Source organism: Lissotriton vulgaris, chromosome 3_2 (genome assembly GCF_964263255.1).
Source record: "Lissotriton vulgaris chromosome 3_2, aLisVul1.2, whole genome shotgun sequence".
In the NCBI taxonomy this organism is placed as follows: Eukaryota; Metazoa; Chordata; class Amphibia; order Caudata; family Salamandridae; genus Lissotriton; species Lissotriton vulgaris.
The window spans coordinates 18,030,256-18,048,914 of NC_141690.1; positions in this window are offsets into that span (position 1 = coordinate 18,030,256).

Here is an 18,659-nt window from a genome sequence, read left to right on the forward strand (position 1 = left end):
CTTGGGTACAGCATGTGTCCATTCACCAAGGGCAACCAAGAATTTATGGTACTCCTATACAAATTGTGGTCTATACTGAGCAGGTTTTTGACTTGTTCCAGCAGGTTAGATCGCATTGTAATCGCTGCTTAGCACGCAATTGTATAATAAATGACATAGTGGTTTTAGAGAATGAATAGGCAAGAAAAGCAACTTGCTTGCACAGATGGCACATACAGGCAGATAACATCATCATTACGTATCATAGATTGCACACTCAAACTCTTGGAACTGAACATGTCCTGCCTACTCATCCTCCTCAAAGTTTCCTCAGCATTTGACATTGTCAATTACAACAATCTAGTTGCTAGGACAAAGAATACGGATGTCATGAAATGTACTCAAATGATTCCACTCCTATCTTCAGAATCACTGACAAAAAATCAAATTTGGTGGCCCACTATCTAGCTTGTCCCCAGTCAGACTTTAAGTACCTTAAGAATCTACCACCTTTACCACACTCTTCAATCTCTATATACAGCTGCTGATGGCGATCCACAAGCTAGCACAAATTGTGTGCCACATGTATGCGGATGACGTTCAGCTATACTTAAAGATATCCTCACTGGAGAATATTTTCTAACTCATATATATTCTAGCAAAAACCCAAACCTGACTTACACAAACTACCTACAACTGGACTCCCTGAAAACGGAAAGCCTTATCATCTCCCCACTGCTCTCTCCCCATAAAGAGTGGCTCAACTACCTAGGCGATCTCCAATGCAAACCCATCATCATCGAATAAATTAAACCCCTTGGATTGTAGTGTAGTTCCTATTTTCCCTATAGGCCCTGCGCATTGGAATAACATAAACAGCAGTGTAGACGTAGGACTGAGGTCTTCTAGGTCTCTACTGACTATGTTAGACTTAATTTAGGTTTGCGGCAGCTAGCTCAGAGGTCACTGGAAACTTTCTTGACTGAATAGGAAGTGATCAGCTGCCCTGGCTCAGACAAGAAGGGATTCAGCTTCCGACAACCGCATAAACATGACAACTTTGCTCCCCAGAATAAGAGTCAATCTCTAGAGTCGTGTGAAACAATAGACAGCTATTTCACTCAGTCAGTTGTGCATATTTAATTTCACCAGGGTGCAGAGAATAGAGACACGGGCGTTTTCAATAAAAGATATTATTTATTGAGCAGTCTTCTTTCTCATGCAAGAGAAATGAATTGCCACAATTGCAAGACTTGGTATTATGAAAAGTGCGTACAGTAAAAGGAGTATTACGAAATAATACTGTAAAAGCATTGATATGGTTTCTTAGCCATAAGATAGCTAAAATGAATAAAATATATACATTCATATATACATTGGCTAACGACCTCAACTGGTGCTTCTAACTATGCCTACCCCGGTGTACCTGACCTAAGCCTAATACATGGGAGAGAGTAAGTAAGTAGCAGTTTAAGTTAAGTTGGTTTTGCCAAGAGTTTGACTCAAGAATTCTCTCTAAGGGTTTAGTCAGTACCGTACCTCTGGAATAGAATGTAGGAGGTCTGGTATCTCCTTCTTAGGACCCGATATCCCAGTCACCCGCAAGGGTAGGCTGGAAACGCCGGAGCTGGATTTTCTCGGCAGGAGAAAAGACAGCGTCTTTCTCAGCGCGTCAAGGAGGAGGGCCAGCGTCCGCGGGCTTCTCGCATCTGCTGGGCTCTCTGCAAGGGGACAGCTGTTCTTCTCCAGTATTCACCACCGTGTGTTTGCTTAAGGCAACGTTGGTATATTTATACCTGAAAGGTGCCGAGTTTGACGTAAGTTTTTGGACATAAGACCTCAATAAAGATGTCACTAAGAACTGGTCGTTCTTACAGTGCTCGCAGGAGTTCTATTACTAATCAAAACAAAGCAAGCGGGGCTTTCCCAGGTTGCTGGGGGTTTGGTATGTCGAAAGAACTCGGTGTGCTATCTAGGAATCTAAGGAAGTGGCTTCTGCTGTGTCATGGACTGCAGAGGCGAGTTACTGAAATATGGCTCTGATTATTATGCCATTCTAGGGATATGTATTGATTATAGCCGTATAGGGGCATGAGGTCACAATATTGATCGGGGTCCTAGATAAAACACATCACCCACTCCACGAATTTATGTCCATCAAATTACTAAAAACGTAAGCAATAAGATGCACGTGTATTCCTACCCACCCCAAAATACATTTTGCATTTGAAATGGTCTACATGAAATACATGAAAATGATAATAGGTACTGTACATTATCAAGCAGAGTAATCATTCCCCAAAAATTTTCATATATATTCAGTTGAACGATTTTGCGAACAATTACACATGAAATGTCTCTCAATACAGAAAAGAAGGGCGAGACTATTTCATCACATATAAATACAATTGCTGTAAAATGTGCTAGAGGCTGAGGTAATATTTTGTCTCTAGATCTATTAAAAATAGAAGTTCTGTTCTTTATGAATAGTTCTACTTTAAGCAAAGTACGTGTGCCAGAAAAAAGGTAAATATTTTGGAATTTTTGGAAAAAATAATTTCATGGTGAGCGGGGCAAAAATAGTTCCAAACACTTTTCAGTAGCTTTTGTTTATCAAAGCTGAAGGCCGAATTCAGAGTTCATGGGAACTCTGTGTGCCGGATTGTTTTCCAAAAAGTTATTGTTTCTGTTCAGGGGAGAACATCATTTCAGACAGGCTTGAAAAGAATTGGTCTACATATTCAGGTGACAGTTCGACCAAGTTCGATAATGCGGTAACTTGGCAGTTGTGAGAATGATTGCTATCATCGATTTCAGTATCAGCAATGCTCACAGAAGGTCGTACCTGGGTGATGTTGCTTTAATTTCTTGCTTCACTGCCACCACCTAGTCGTAGAGCAGGAGTCTCAACGAATGCCGTCATCAGGATTGGTAACCGCTGGGGACAACACGATGCGTGAGCCGTTACTGGACTTAGCAAAGTATCGATATCCATTGGTACTGCTGATTGTAGTGCAAGACAGGTGTCTAACACACATTCCTCTCCGCATAGCATACATCGAAGCACAGGTAAGATGCAGGTCTGCCATATAGATCTAAATGAAAGAAACCAGGTCATATTCAGATCTTTTAGCCGGGCTAGTCCAAGGACTTTTGTTATGCGGTCCCGGTAGCGTATTGCTAGGATCGTTTCTTCCATCCTTGCCGGAGTCATGTCTGCATTTTGGTTTGCCATATCGGAGCAGGAGGATCAAAAATAAAATACCTGCTACGAGTCCCAAAAGTAGTGGTAGGCCGCCAAAGACCGAATGGACAAAATTGGGAAAGATGCCCAGGACTGCTTCGAAGGGTGTTAACAGTCCCGAAAAAATTGTCTTAAATACATTCGAGATACCACTGGCATTCGACATATTTAGGATTTGGCTGAGCATTTCTGTGAAATGCACCGGGCAATTTGTTGATAAAAGTGTATGTATCTCTGCAGTTGTCCTTGCAACTTGGAGATCATACGTCTCTTTTGATGACGTGATGGGCACTGTTGTCTGCAAAAGCACAGACTTCATTCTGCTTAAAGTATCAATTCGTATAGAAGAGATATTCAAAGGAGGCCAAATCGGAGCCACTGAGTCTCCAGGGCCATTTGGATACAATGCTTGCATACAGCAAGTGACCATGGAGCTGACGCTTAAGAGATATGCTTTCCCTGGCACCAAGCCACAACAGCTGTGATCCGTTATTAGAACGTAACTCCTGTTAGAAAGTTTCCTAAAGAATGGCTCTATCTGTGTTGCAGGTGTGCCGTGCTAGTGGCATGAAAGGTTATTCGAAGTACCCTCACAGGCCCCGTGTAAATTAATACCTTCGCAAAAAGTATACCGCTTAGTGATTGTTTACACTTATCACCACTAAGAAATACATTTTTGCTGTTGTCACTATAACATGTATGTGTATAAGGTAATTTCTATGATGACTTAATGTATCCTTTACCCAACCTTTCATACTGGCCTGCCGGTATATACTCAAGGCAATTTTTAAACTGGAAAGTTGATAATCCAGTGTATTATCCATTCAATGACAGGTCTTTCTGACATTGTCAATGGTAATCTCTCAACTGATTTGTTTATCAGTAAGGTTAAAGATAGAAAACAATGACGTTGTGTTGATTAAACGCCATGGCACATAGCCCGAATGGAGGTTTTGCAATGTCCAGCCTAGCTGTACAATAGAACGTAATTGGGACTGGCCATGTTGTAACATTAGCAAGTCCTGGTCTATTATATCAATAGCAGATGATACAATACTGTCCAGTGAATATATTCTGGAGGACAGAGTCATTAACCCATTGTCCACACCAGAAAGTGATTTTTCCAAATGAATACGATCAATTTCTCGTATTTTCTTTGCTGTTTCAATTTGAGTCTCATTCCATGTAAGCAGCATATATACTGGCCGCTATGAAATGTTTTTGACGCTGTTTGCGTGGTCCCATTATGAAATCGCGCAAGTCAGCACCATCTTTAAGTAAAGACAAGTGTTGCTTAATTTGTGCCAGTGTGGATGTTTGTAGCCATTCAAGGCATAGTTTCCCTACACTGTAAGTTGTTACTATCCCTGGATGTTGTCTCTGGGAGTATCTAGGGTCTGGTCTGGTCATTTTAACCTCTGTAATTTGTTCAGGAATCTGTCTTGACAGTTATTCGTGTCTGTAGGCCAGATTAACCACTTTTTCCAATCAGGATGTGTTCCGTTTTCATTTAAAATTTGGTATACGTCTACCTCAATATCTGTGGTTACATTATCAGGTATTGGCTTCGGAAAAGACGGTTTGTTAAGGTCTTTAATCTTGGCTAGGCCAAGACAGGTCGTTTGTTGAATTGTGTCATTCAAGAACATTATTTGTTCTGGGATCATGCAGGCTCGAAATAATGCTTCTAGACCTTGTACCTGCCAATCTTTTGTACCCAGATGGTTTTTATTTCAATGTTATTTCTCCAGAAATCAAAACAAAATGTAATAATTTTTTCATAAAATGCTTCTGAATATATCAATTTAGTATTTGTCAGCATGGTTGTTGTCCCTGTTTTATCCAACAGTTTATAATAAAATGTTTCTGCATTACTTGTGTTAAACCCTGAGAAGTATTGGAATTTCCCATAGAATGTTTTTGAACTGCTTTTAGGTGGAGTAGCACAATGTTCCCATTGGTTATATTTAAAAACATTTCTAGGTTGAGCAGATTTATGTAAATAGTGGTCTGCATAATCAGTAAAACAGTACATCTGTTCATAATTAGATGAACCTTGCAAATAATCATGTTCTGTAAATTTTGCTGATAAAACTAAATCCGACATCATATCATTTATACTTTTAAAGTCCCAATCATCAGAGAATGTACTTGGTTTTACAAAGTCACTTAATGAAACCTTAAACTGATGAGGATATTTCAAGAGCTCGACCGGGCCATATATTTCGTAGTCTGTCTTGTCCCAAACTATCCCGCCGGGTATTGGAATGGCTGTGACATTTACTGATGATAGTTCTCTTTTCTCGATGTGAGATGATTTGTGAGGCTTCAGAACTAAGTTGATGTTCTGACTTGCTGTGTCCATTGAACTGTATTTTCCCTCAATGAATTTTCCCAAACAAAGTACCATGATGAGCCAAAGCAGGAGGAAAAATACACCTAGCCCAATCCAAAATTCTAACCATGGAGAAATAAGACAGGTTTCTTTGAGTTGATGAAGGAGTTCTGTTGCTTTTTCTTTAAAAGTCTTTGTTGCTGGCATCACTTCAGGGTCGCTTTGATCTTCACAAAAGTTATCGAAATTGATGAAGTAGCCAGATGCAGTTCTGTCAATTGTTGGAATTTTTTCTCAATTTGCCTTTCATTAGCACCTTCTGATGCCACATCATTGTAGACTGGTGTTTCATGACGAACTGTTTCAATTTGGGTTTCAAGAGGCACAAGTTCCATGTCATTTCTGAATTGTCCTTTTTTATTCACTGCAGGTTTATCAAAGGTTATTAGTCTTTCAGTTTGAACCTCTTGGATACTAGCAAATTTGGGTATTCTGTTACTTCTTGGGAGTCCACTGGGCCTACTATTTATTATAGTCCACATGATTGTGGTTTTACCAGGTCGATGGATACAACTCTGTTCTCCTTTTTACCAGCAAGGGGCGGTAGTACTACTGATCTTGTTCCGTTGATTGCTAAGACAGGTACTGCTTTTCTGTAAGAAGGCCCAAATTCCTTCACCGCTATTTTCTCGCTGACCAGGTCCCCAATCTTTGGAATCCAGACAGGTCTTGCTGGGACAGGTGGTGTGTCTTTAGTGGTTGTTGGCTGTTGCTTTAACTTTATGTTGCTCAGGGCTTTTCTTGTTTCATTTAAGTCCTGTAAAACAGCCAAACGATCTTTGATGTCAAAGTCTTTCTTCTTATCTTCTACCACTGAAGCAAGACTATCTAAGTCCTGAACATACATTCTAGTTCCGAACAAAAGTTCGTACGGGCTGAAACCTTTTAGAGAATTTCTTGGCAAGTTGTTAAGACTACGTTGGACACTTGTTAAATGCTGGACCCACCCATCACCCGAACCTAATACCTTTGCCGTTATAGATTGCTTTATGTCTCGTTTTTTTCATTCCACTACCCCGTTTCCCTCAGGATGGAAGGGACAAGAGAACCGCAATTCAATGCCCATACATGTCATGGCCTCCTTATAAGCTCGAGAGCTAAAAGCAGGACCCTGGTCAGAATGAAGCATGGCAATTGCGTATGTGCCAATAAAGACTCGCAAATCTTTTATAACAGTTCTGGCGTCAGCCGAGCGCTGGGGCCACATTTTTAAGTGAATGTAGTCTTAATCAGTTAATAGGACGCTGAATTTCGTGTGTAGATAGCCCTATGCTACCTTCAGAAATGTCCATGGCATTACTCCGGTTGACTCGTTACTGCGGTCTCTGTCGCAGTCTGGACAGCTCTTTACAAATTTATAATGGTGCAGGCTCATCCCCGGCCACCAGTATTCTGATTGTAATTCAGTCAGAGATTCCTTCATCTGTTTGTGCCTTGGACCTTCACCCATGTGTGCGTCTGCTATTAATAAGATTCTCCGGTTCGTGTTTGGAATTACCCTATCCCCCACTCCAGGGATTTGAGCAAAAGGAACGGAGTTTGCATCAATTACGTATGTTTAATTGAGTGGATAGTTCACAGGTAGTGCTGCACAGTTGCCTTTTGAAGACGTTTTTACCGCCAGCATGGTTTCCCCGTCTATGTATTTTTCTGAACGCTTTTTTGTGGCTACGGAAGCCGGTTTAGTTGCTTCCGCTGTGGCTGAATTAGCCAATGAATTCCCTGCAACGTGAACGCAGTCACGTTGATGACTCAGAGTGTGTATCACATGAGTCTTTTGTAGTTCTTTCTGTAAAAGAACTACTTGTTTCCAAAGCATTTTATGCTTGATTGTGGCACCTGTGTCGTCTTTGTAATCATTTTGAACCCAGTTCTGCAAATCATTATTATAAGAATTGACGCAAAAATGCGAATCGCACACGATTAGTGTCGGGAATTCACGTTCGGCATTTTTAAGCGCCATCTTTAAAGATCTGATTTCAGCTCGCTGAGCCGAACATTTTCTCAGTGGTTCAGTTTTTGTTATTTTTGGTCTGAATTTACCGCAGAGCCAGAGACCTTTAACAATCGCGCAGGCTGCATTGTAGGATTTATCATCTACATTGTAATGCTGTACAAATCTATCTGTATAGATTATACAGGAGTACTGTTCTAGAGGGAGAATTTCGATTGGCAGAGGATATTCTTTTTCATATTTTAAATCATTCAGTTTTTTCATGTTCGGGGCGAAATAGTATTTCACGTCTTCTGCAGCAAGAGAATTTTCCCACTGTATCCATTTCGGATCTAGTGCCACGGTTTTCAGATTTACTGGGCTGAATAGTGCCTCCAAGGCTGATTCTGCTGTGAGAACAGTTATTCTTTTGCTTTGGGCTTGGGCTCGTTCTCTTGCTATAGCAGTTTGAACTGCCTTTACAGTATTTTCTGTGAGACTGAATGTTTTTTCTGCTTGTGTGTACAAATGTGATTTGTAAGCTATTGGTACCGTTTCTCCCTCATTCGAGGTCAGGTACGTGAATCCGCATTTTCCTGGGATGACACGGATTACAAGGTTGCGTGTATAGTCCTGTGTTTCTAATTTTGTTTTAGCTAACATGTCTGTTTGCAGTGATCTCAAAATTACTGTGTGTTTTTGAGTCCAGTTGATTGGTTTAAAATCAGGTTTTATTAATTCGTAGAGCGGTTTAATCCTCTCTGCATAGTTTAGAATGTAAGTTCTTCCGAAATTCAGGAAGCCTAGAATCGATTGTAAGTTTTACAGCGTTTTCGGAGCTTGGAGTACAGCGCACTTCTCTAAGAAGTTGTCCGCTAGGCATTTTCCTTCACTTGATAATTCGTATCCTAAGAATAAGACTGTTAGATGGGCAATTCCTGATTTTTTAAAGTTGAATTTGTAACACTCTGCTGCGAACCCAAGTATTATGGTGTTCACTCTTTTCAAGTGAGTATCCAAGTCATCGTCTGTGAGATAGATGTCATCGACATAAGATAATGCCTCATCATCATACATTTGTAGTAACATACAATAATCCTGGGCTGTTCTTGAATCCTTGTGGGAGCCTACAGAAATTTTTCTGTGACCCCATTATTGAGAAAGCGGTCAAGTACCTGCTTTCTGGTGCAATATTTTGACAAAAGAACCCATTAGATATGTCTAATGTTGTTTTGTATTTTTTGCGAACTATGTTTTGCAACATGAGTTAAGGTGTCTGTAGTCCAAGACTAGAAAATACGAATCGTCCGGTTTGGAGACAGGAAACAAAGGATTGTTCATTTGAGAGGTGCATGTTTCAATCACCCCTTGGTATTCAAGTTGATCTAAAATCTCCCTGACCTTTTTTTTTAGCTTTTTGCTTAATTGGGTACTGCCTTTGTGCAGTTGGTTGACTTTTTAACTGGATTTTGTGAGGAGGAGAGTCCTCATCCCATCCTACATGATTCTTATATAATGCTGGTGCCTGGGCTACTGCCCATTTCATTGCATATATATATTTAGTGTGAATTGGAATGTGATTTGAGAAGGCAGGCATAATCATTTCTTCGCCATGAGGGCACTCCCTGACAAACTCTGGGGGCCAATCTTTCTCGGCTAACAGGATGTCATAGCCTTTTGAGAGGTTATCCCAAAATAGACCCCTTATTTTCCTAGTCTTGTCTCCCTCTATACGCAGTGTTATTTTGTATATCTTATAAGGTTCGCTAACTCTGGTATCCGCAGGTTCTACTTGAATGTATTCATTCGTGTCCACTGCCTCCAGATGACTCATCAGGATCTTGCGAGCTATGCTGATTTCTGCTGCGCTGTCTAGCATTGTCTGTGCCCACTCTCCGTTTTTCAGCTGTGTCCTCAGTATTCTTGGCATGTTCGATTACTCTAATACTGGCTACCTTCTTTCTTGGAAATTGTAATTTTTTACTTTGAGCAGGTTCCTTGTCTTTGGACTTGGTGTGCTCTTCCCTTGGATCTGACCGTCCTCATCTTTCCGATTTCTTCGAAGAAGATCGAGAGGGACGTGTATCAATACTTTAATATCTATCAGGCTTTTTCAAGTTATCCCTATTTCTAAGGTTATATCTTTTCTCAGAGTGCTCCCTCTGGGGAGACTGGTGTTCTCGATTCGGAGTTCTTTCCCTCCGCCGAGGAGACCTTCCTCTGGACTGGAAAACTTTTCCTTTGGGAGTGGATTGTTTATTTCTATCCCAGCTCTTTTTAGGAGTGTTTAGATTATTTTTAATAAATAATTTTTCAGGATTTTCAAGTAGTTGTGGTTTTACTGGTTTCCCACCCAAACTATCTCTACCTAATTCTTCATAGCATTTTTCTATTATTCTGGCAAGCTCAGTTGGTTGATCTGTTATATCTGTTTCTTTCAATTTCTGGCAGATCGCCACTGATGCTGCTTCTCCTTTTATGTTGGCTAGTAATATAGCCGAGACCTGCTTGAAGTCTTTCAGTAATTTCATACCAAGAGTTAAAGCAGGTTCTGGACCGTATTCATTCTGAATTTGTTTTAGCACATCTGGTATTACCGCCATGGACGGAACACCATGTGTTTTTGTGTAAATGGAAGCAAAGACTGTACCCCAAGTGTCACAGTCCTCCACATGTGGTGCGACCCCCATTGGAAGGCAGATAGTCAGAATTCTGTGTTTCTCAATAGGGGGAGTATTCGGGAATACTGCCTCTATTTGAGTAATTTTCTGTGCTAACCAGAAAGGAATTTGTTCCCGTTTTGCGGGAGTTTTTCCAAGACATGATTGTATGTTCTGTGGTGTGATTTTATTTGTGTTCTCCTGATGAGGGGTTAGCTGTGGAATATTAACAGCTGTTTGGACTGTTGCAGTCCGCATTACATATTGGACTAACTGTCTGTGAATTTTAATTAATAATTTTAGCAGTACTAAAAGTTCTTCTTTTGACATTTTTTCAATGTCTGGATGTGGTGTGTAGCTGGCTAGAACCGGCCACGTTGCTCCTGGTCTACCTAGTGGACCGAGCCTATTGATGTGATCATTATGTTTTAGGGCGCCTTTAAACCAGAGCAGGTGCTCTTGGTATTTTAATGGAATTTCAATCTCCTCGAAAGGAGCGTATTCTTCCGGTAGTTCCTCTATTTTGTAATAGTGGAACTCGTGTGTTGTAGCGTTTGCCGCTGGAAAGTTTATCCAAGAAATAGAATACCTCTGTCTGCCAATATTCGTGTGCCTCTATCACGAAAATGACTGTACCACCTCGTGATGTCAGTCCGTTTTCTATAAGTTTTAAAGTTATAGATTTTCTTATGTTTGCTGGGATGATAATTGCATCAGGTACATTAATCCCTGTAGCATCGAAACCCGGTTGATTCGCATCTACTGCGACTTCATTGGTTCCGTTGTTATTGCCATTATTTCACATTGTTTTAATAAAGGTTTGCAGAGCAGGTTTCCAAGGAAACAAACATTAGGTGCACAATATTTTGGAACACTGTATCCTTCAACGTTGACTACACCAAAACTCTACATAGGAATCTCTTCCTACTAAGTTCCGGCGGATTTTAACATTTCACTCACTCCAGACGTCTATTGGAGTATTTACGGGAGAAAGGGTCTGTGTGAAAAAGCACGACTGAGTTACTCTAACGTCTAGCGTTCGTTTTATTGCCTTACCAAACGTTGGGTGCCATGTCGTGTAGTTCCTATTTTCCCTATAGGCCCTGCACATTGGAATAACATAAACAGCAGTGTAGACGTAGGACTGAGGTCTTCTAGGTCTCTACTGACTATGTTAGACTTAATTTAGGTTTGCGCCAGCAAGCTCAGAGCTCACTGGAAACTTTCTTGACTGAATAGGAAGTGATCAGCTTCCCTGGCTCAGACAAGAAGGGATTCAGCTTCCGACAACAGCATAAACATGACAACTTTGCTCCCCAGAATAAGAGTCAATCTCTAGAGTCGTGTGAAACAATAGACAGCTATTTCACTCAGTCAGTTGTGCATATTTAATTTCACCAGGGTGCAGAGAATAGAGACACGGGCATTTTCAATAAAAGATATTATTTATTGAGCAGTCTTCTTTCTCATGCAAGAGAAATAAATTGCCACAATTGCAAGACTTGTTAATATGAAAAGTGTGTACAGTAAAAGGGGTATTACGAAATAATACTGTAAAAGCATTGATATGGTTTCTTAGTCATAAGATAGTTAAAATGAATAAAATATGTACATTCATATATACATTGGCTAATGACCTCAACTGGTGCTTCTAACTACGCCTACCCCGGTGTACCTGACCTAAGCCTAATACGTGGGAGGGAGTAAGTAAGTAGCAGTTTAAGTTAAGTTGGTTTTGCCAAGAGTTTGATTCAAGAATTCTCTCTAAGGGTTTAGTCAGCACCGTACCTCTGGAATAGAATGTAGGAGGTCTGGTATCTCCTTCTTAGGACCCGATATCCCAGTCACCCGCAAGGGTAGGCTGGAAACGCCGGAGCTGGATTTTCTCGGCAGGAGAAAAGACAGCGTCTTTCTCAGCGCGTCAAGGAGGAGGGGCAGCGTCCATGGGCTTCTCGCATCTGCTGGGCTCTCTGCAAGGGGACAGCTGTTCTTCTCCAGTATTCACCACCGTGTGTTTGCTTAAGGCAACGTTGGTATATTTATACCTGAAAGGTGCAGAGTTTGACGTAAGTTTTTGGACATAAGACGTCAATAAAGATGTCACTAAGAACTGGTCGTTCTTACAGTGATCGCAGGAGTTCTATTACTAATCAAAACAAAGCAAGCGGGGCTTTCCCAGGTTGCTGGGGGTTTTGGTATGTCGAAAGAACTCGGTGTGCTATCTAGGAATCTAAGGAAGTGGCTTCTGCTGTGTCATGGACTGCAGAGGCGAGTTACTGAAATATGGCTCTGATTATTATGCCATTATAGGGATATGTATTGATTATAGCCGTATAGGGGCATGAGGTCACAATATTGATCGGGGTCCTAGATAAAACACATCAGGATGATCCCAGATAAAAACCTCAATGTGCAAGGATGCATTAGTTCAGCCACTGCAGTGCATTTTATGAACTCAGGGGCATATTCCCAAGGAGCTATCACCAAATTAACAGCACTTTATCACAGCCAAAGTCGTGATAAATGTACCTCCCCATTTACAAGGTGGTGTTAACAGCTCACAGCACCAGTTAACCCGCGATAGCAGGCGCAAAAAACATCACCACAGAGGACCCCAGCAATTATCGCTAATGCGATGCAGAGTAGGCGTTCCCATGCAAAAAGCTGCGACAACACAGAACCTCAACATTCTCAACGACCAGCCAGAGCGGCGATAAGAACATAAAACATGCAATAAGGTGCGTTAGCAGCAGGAAATTAACACCTGCTCTGACCTTGTGTAAAGTCGGATGGCAGCCTGCACCACAAAAGGGAGCCCAGCCCAGGGTGTCATCGGAAGGGCAACAGATGCCATGGAGCCACTCATCATGCAGCCGGACACCCAATAGGGTCACAATACCCACCACCACCACCCCAGGACCCCAAACCCCACCTTGAACACCCCCCCCCCGGACCACAGAGGTAGCTCAGAAAAAGAGAGTGGCCCCCCCAGGAAACGCACCTGCTTCACAGACCCAACATCTGGCAATGTCACTGTCCACTACAGGCTGAAAGGGACAACCATCCTACGCATCCTGACCATCATCGCCTAACAGGCCTACGGCATCAACACAGCAGACAACCAACATCACACCAAGCTGCTGGCTGTGCTGCACCTGTTGGATCCTGGCCCACCCCAACCAACAACCGCCAGAGTCGGAGTCTCACAGTCAGCCACATTCAAGTTCCCCACACCTGGCCTGGACATCACCATCACCCTGGCACCCCAGTCCACATACGTCCAACACAGTGTACAGGAAACACTGGAGACCAAGCAAGGACCATACACCATAGCCTGCTGCCCACCCGTGTTGGGGCAATCCACAGCACACATATCCTACCTGTGCCCCCTGGTGACACAGCACACAATCACTGCAACAGGAAGCACACGCCACACATCAATGTGCAGTCAACATCAGAACACCGTGGGACCTTCACCAATGTCGCTTCTAAATGCACAACCACTGTGCATGATCCCTTCATCCTCCGACATTCCATCAGCAACCAGCGTTCCCAGGATTGCACCAAGGGAAATGCACAGGCCCTTGGCAAGTTCTAAATTAACACCCCACTCACCTCAACTCCACAACCATGTAATCCACAACTCTGGCAATACATATGTCATAAAATCACAAGCAACATGCCCTCCTACCAGACACGACATAACAACTTACAATGGTAACCTGGGCAAGATGTGAACATGAGCCATCAACGGCATGGCACCTCAGCCAGACAGTAGCCTAGGCCTGCGACCCTGCCAGCCTCTCAGACCATCTCTAGCCCCCGGTGCTGGCCAACATTACTCCTTCCTCATTAACATATACCACTGGCATCCTCTGCGGCCCAGTAGGCCACATATGTGAAACTGTATCCTGGGTCCTGAATGGCAGTGGCCCCAAATCCGGGCCAGTGTACACAGCACCAGACCCCCGATCAATGAGGCATAGTTCCATATGGACATCTTGCGGCACGTGGTGCCATTAATCCTGTTCAAGGCCAGCCAGCGACACGGGGTGCCACAAACCCTGTTCAAAGCCAGCCGGCGACATGTGGTGCCACAAACCCTGTTCAACGCCAGCCGGGGACACGTGGTGCCACAAACCCTGTTCAACACCATCCGGCGACACGTGGTGCCACAAACCCTATTTAACGCCAGCCGGCGACGCGTGGATGAGGGACCAGGGCTACCCTGTGGACCAGTAGGTCTCACATCCAGCACCTAGTCGCAAATCACGAATGGCAGAGTCCACACCAGTGGTCGCATGGAGACGAGTAAGAGGAAGATGTGGCTCAGTCTGGACGAAAGCCAGATCACAGTCACGGAGGTGATCGAACATGTGGTGCCACTGAACCTGAACTACGCATGCAGGTGGGGCCACCAACCTATGCCGGCGACACTCAGTGAATGGCCTGTGCTGATTGCTGCATCCGGCCTACACTGCTCTCGGCCTAGGCTGCGCTCGAGTAGGTCACAGATTTGGAACTGAACATCGAGTATGCAATGGCAGATTACATATCATTGCACGCAAGGAGAGGCGTAAGAGGATGATGCGTTGCATCTTAGTGGACAAAAATGATGGTTACGGAGGTGATCGTACACTACCGACAACTGCCCTGGTGTCACTAACTCTGTGTATCGTGAGCCAACGACACGTGGTTGTGGGCCAAGGCTGACCGCTGCCACTGGCCTACACTGCAGTCCAGTAGGTCACAGAGTCTTTATTTAGCAATGGCGGAGTTCATATCAGTGTACCAGCATCATTGCAGACTGCATCCCCTCTCAGCCCGAGTGCCAATAAATGGATGTTCCCCGATATTCATGGACACTCACTGGTCGTACATTGGTGGTGTCTGAGTCTATGGACATGGGGCTAGTTTTCATCCTCATGTAGCTGATACCGAATTTGTGGTGAAAACCAGGCTTGCGCTTTCCAACCCATAGTTTGCTGCTTTCGGATAAAATCAAACCATCCGCATCATGTCCTGGAGGACACCTTCCACTGTCCCCCGCAACCCTCCACAACATACACCTCGGACATTGATGAGGACCCGCTCAGGTCATATGGCCCTCTGACTGCACCGCAAGTCACTGTTCTGTGGCTGAGTGCCTAGGTCGGCTGCAGTGCATCCGGGGCCACTAACTCTGTGCTGGTCCGGGCTGGTACCCCTTCTTCTGAGATATTGGATGGCCCCTTAAGCATTGGCCTTAGGGTCATCAACACCATTTCTCTGTGGCCTTACGCTGTACGCAGCCTCCGGGCCCAAATGCATCCCACCAGTGCTCACACACCAAAGCGAGTCCAGACCGGCCCGGACGTTGCACCACTGCAGGAGGCACACGCCAACACTGCAAGGACCACCTCCAACCGCCATCTGCCAGAGTCAAAATTGTGGTCCTGACAGAATTACGGAGTTGCTCAGACCTGTCGTGGATACCATCATCGGCCTGATACCCTGCTCAGCACTCCAGGTGCCAGTGACTCAGTGCACCACAGGCCATTGTCCGTTGCTGATTGTGTTTTGTGCTGTGGAGCGGTTGCGCAGCTATGCCACCTCAAACAGTGTGGGGGCCCTGAGACGTTGATGGGGAAGATGATGCAGGTCTAACACACCCCACTGCAACTGCATCAGGAATATATCGAAGGGACACATCCAAGACTTTTTCTTCACATGAACGCGCTCATCTCTAGTGTCCCAACCCCAGTGCACTGCAACTCACGGACACTTCTTTTTGCATGTTGGCTGTCCTCTGAACTTTCTCCAGCTCACTCACTGCTCCATCAGGATTCAAGCAAGCCGGGCCGAAGAGGCTGTAATGCCAGAAACCGGTCCCCGGTAGCTTGTCTCCTTTCTGGTAAAGAATTGGTTTGGTAGTTTAGTCTGCCCTGTTCCCATGATGCACTGGGCCAGGGACAGACTGATTTGCATATAGCCAGGTTCTGAGCTGGGATGGGGCAGTGAGATAAATAACGGTGATGGATCAAGCCCTGATCTTTGGACTGGGTAAGAGTGGTCTGCTCAATTCAGACACTCTGTTCATCACCACCCCCTTTTGTAAATCGATTTTGGCCACTATAGGTGTGGCAGGGTATACTCAGACATGAGTCCCTTTCTCACTGCTCCATCAGGATTCAAGCAAGCCGGGCCGAAGAGGCTGAAATGCCAGAAACCGGTCCCCGGTAGCTTGTCTCCTTTCTGGTAAAGAATTGGTTTGGTAGTTTAGTCTGCCCTGTTCCCATGATGCACTGGGCCAGGGACAGACTGATTTGCATATAGCCAGGTTCTGAGCTGGGATGGGGCAGTGAGATAAATAACGGTGATGGATCAAGCCCTGATCTTTGGACTGGGTAAGAGTGGTCTGCTCAATTCAGACACTCTGTTCATCACCACCCCCTTTTGTAAATCGATTTTGGCCACTATAGGTGTGGCAGGGTATACTCAGACATGAGTCCCTTTCTCACTGCTCCATCAGGATTCAAGCAAGCCGGGCCGAAGAGGCTGAAATGCCAGAAACCGGTCCCCGGTAGCTTGTCTCCTTTCTGGTAAAGAATTGGTTTGGTAGTTTAGTCTGCCCTGTTCCCATGATGCACTGGGCCAGGGACAGACTGATTTGCATATAGCCAGGTTCTGAGCTGGGATGGGGCAGTGAGATAAATAACGGTGATGGATCAAGCCCTGATCTTTGGACTGGGTAAGAGTGGTCTGCTCAATTCAGACACTCTGTTCATCACCACCCCCTTTTGTAAATCGATTTTGGCCACTATAGGTGTGGCAGGGTATACTCAGACATGAGTCCCTTTCTCACTGCTCCATCAGGATTCAAGCAAGCCGGGCCGAAGAGGCTGAAATGCCAGAAACCGGTCCCCGGTAGCTTGTCTCCTTTCTGGTAAAGAATTGGTTTGGTAGTTTAGTCTGCCCTGTTCCCATGATGCACTGGGCCAGGGACAGACTGATTTGCATATAGCCAGGTTCTGAGCTGGGATGGGGCAGTGAGATAAATAACGGTGATGGATCAAGCCCTGATCTTTGGACTGGGTAAGAGTGGTCTGCTCAATTCAGACACTCTGTTCATCACCACCCCCTTTTGTAAATCGATTTTGGCCACTATAGGTGTGGCAGGGTATACTCAGACATGAGTCCCTTTCTCACTGCTCCATCAGGATTCAAGCAAGCCGGGCCGAAGAGGCTGAAATGCCAGAAACCGGTCCCCGGTAGCTTGTCTCCTTTCTGGTAAAGAATTGGTTTGGTAGTTTAGTCTGCCCTGTTCCCATGATGCACTGGGCCAGGGACAGACTGATTTGCATATAGCCAGGTTCTGAGCTGGGATGGGGCAGTGAGATAAATAACGGTGATGGATCAAGCCCTGATCTTTGGACTGGGTAAGAGTGGTCTGCTCAATTCAGACACTCTGTTCATCACCACCCCCTTTTGTAAATCGATTTTGGCCACTATAGGTGTGGCAGGGTATACTCAGACATGAGTCCCTTTCTCACTGCTCCATCAGGATTCAAGCAAGCCGGGCCGAAGAGGCTGAAATGCCAGAAACCGGTCCCCGGTAGCTTGTCTCCTTTCTGGTAAAGAATTGGTTTGGTAGTTTAGTCTGCCCTGTTCCCATGATGCACTGGGCCAGGGACAGACTGATTTGCATATAGCCAGGTTCTGAGCTGGGATGGGGCAGTGAGATAAATAACGGTGATGGATCAAGCCCTGATCTTTGGACTGGGTAAGAGTGGTCTGCTCAATTCAGACACTCTGTTCATCACCACCCCCTTTTGTAAATCGATTTTGGCCACTATAGGTGTGGCAGGGTATACTCAGACATGAGTCCCTTTCTCACTGCTCCATCAGGATTCAAGCAAGCCGGGCCGAAGAGGCTGAAATGCCAGAAACCGGTCCCCGGTAGCTTGTCTCCTTTCTGGTAAAGAATTGGTTTGGTAGTTTAGTCTGCCCTGTTCCCATGATGCACTGGGCCAGGGACAGACTGATTTGCATATAGCCAGGTTCTGAGCTGGGATGGGGCAGTGAGATAAATAACGGTGATGGATCAAGCCCTGATCTTTGGACTGGGTAAGAGTGGTCTGCTCAATTCAGACACTCTGTTCATCACCACCCCCTTTTGTAAATCGATTTTGGCCACTATAGGTGTGGCAGGGTATACTCAGACATGAGTCCCTTTCTCACTGCTCCATCAGGATTCAAGCAAGCCGGGCCGAAGAGGCTGAAATGCCAGAAACCGGTCCCCGGTAGCTTGTCTCCTTTCTGGTAAAGAATTGGTTTGGTAGTTTAGTCTGCCCTGTTCCCATGATGCACTGGGCCAGGGACAGACTGATTTGCATATAGCCAGGTTCTGAGCTGGGATGGGGCAGTGAGATAAATAACGGTGATGGATCAAGCCCTGATCTTTGGACT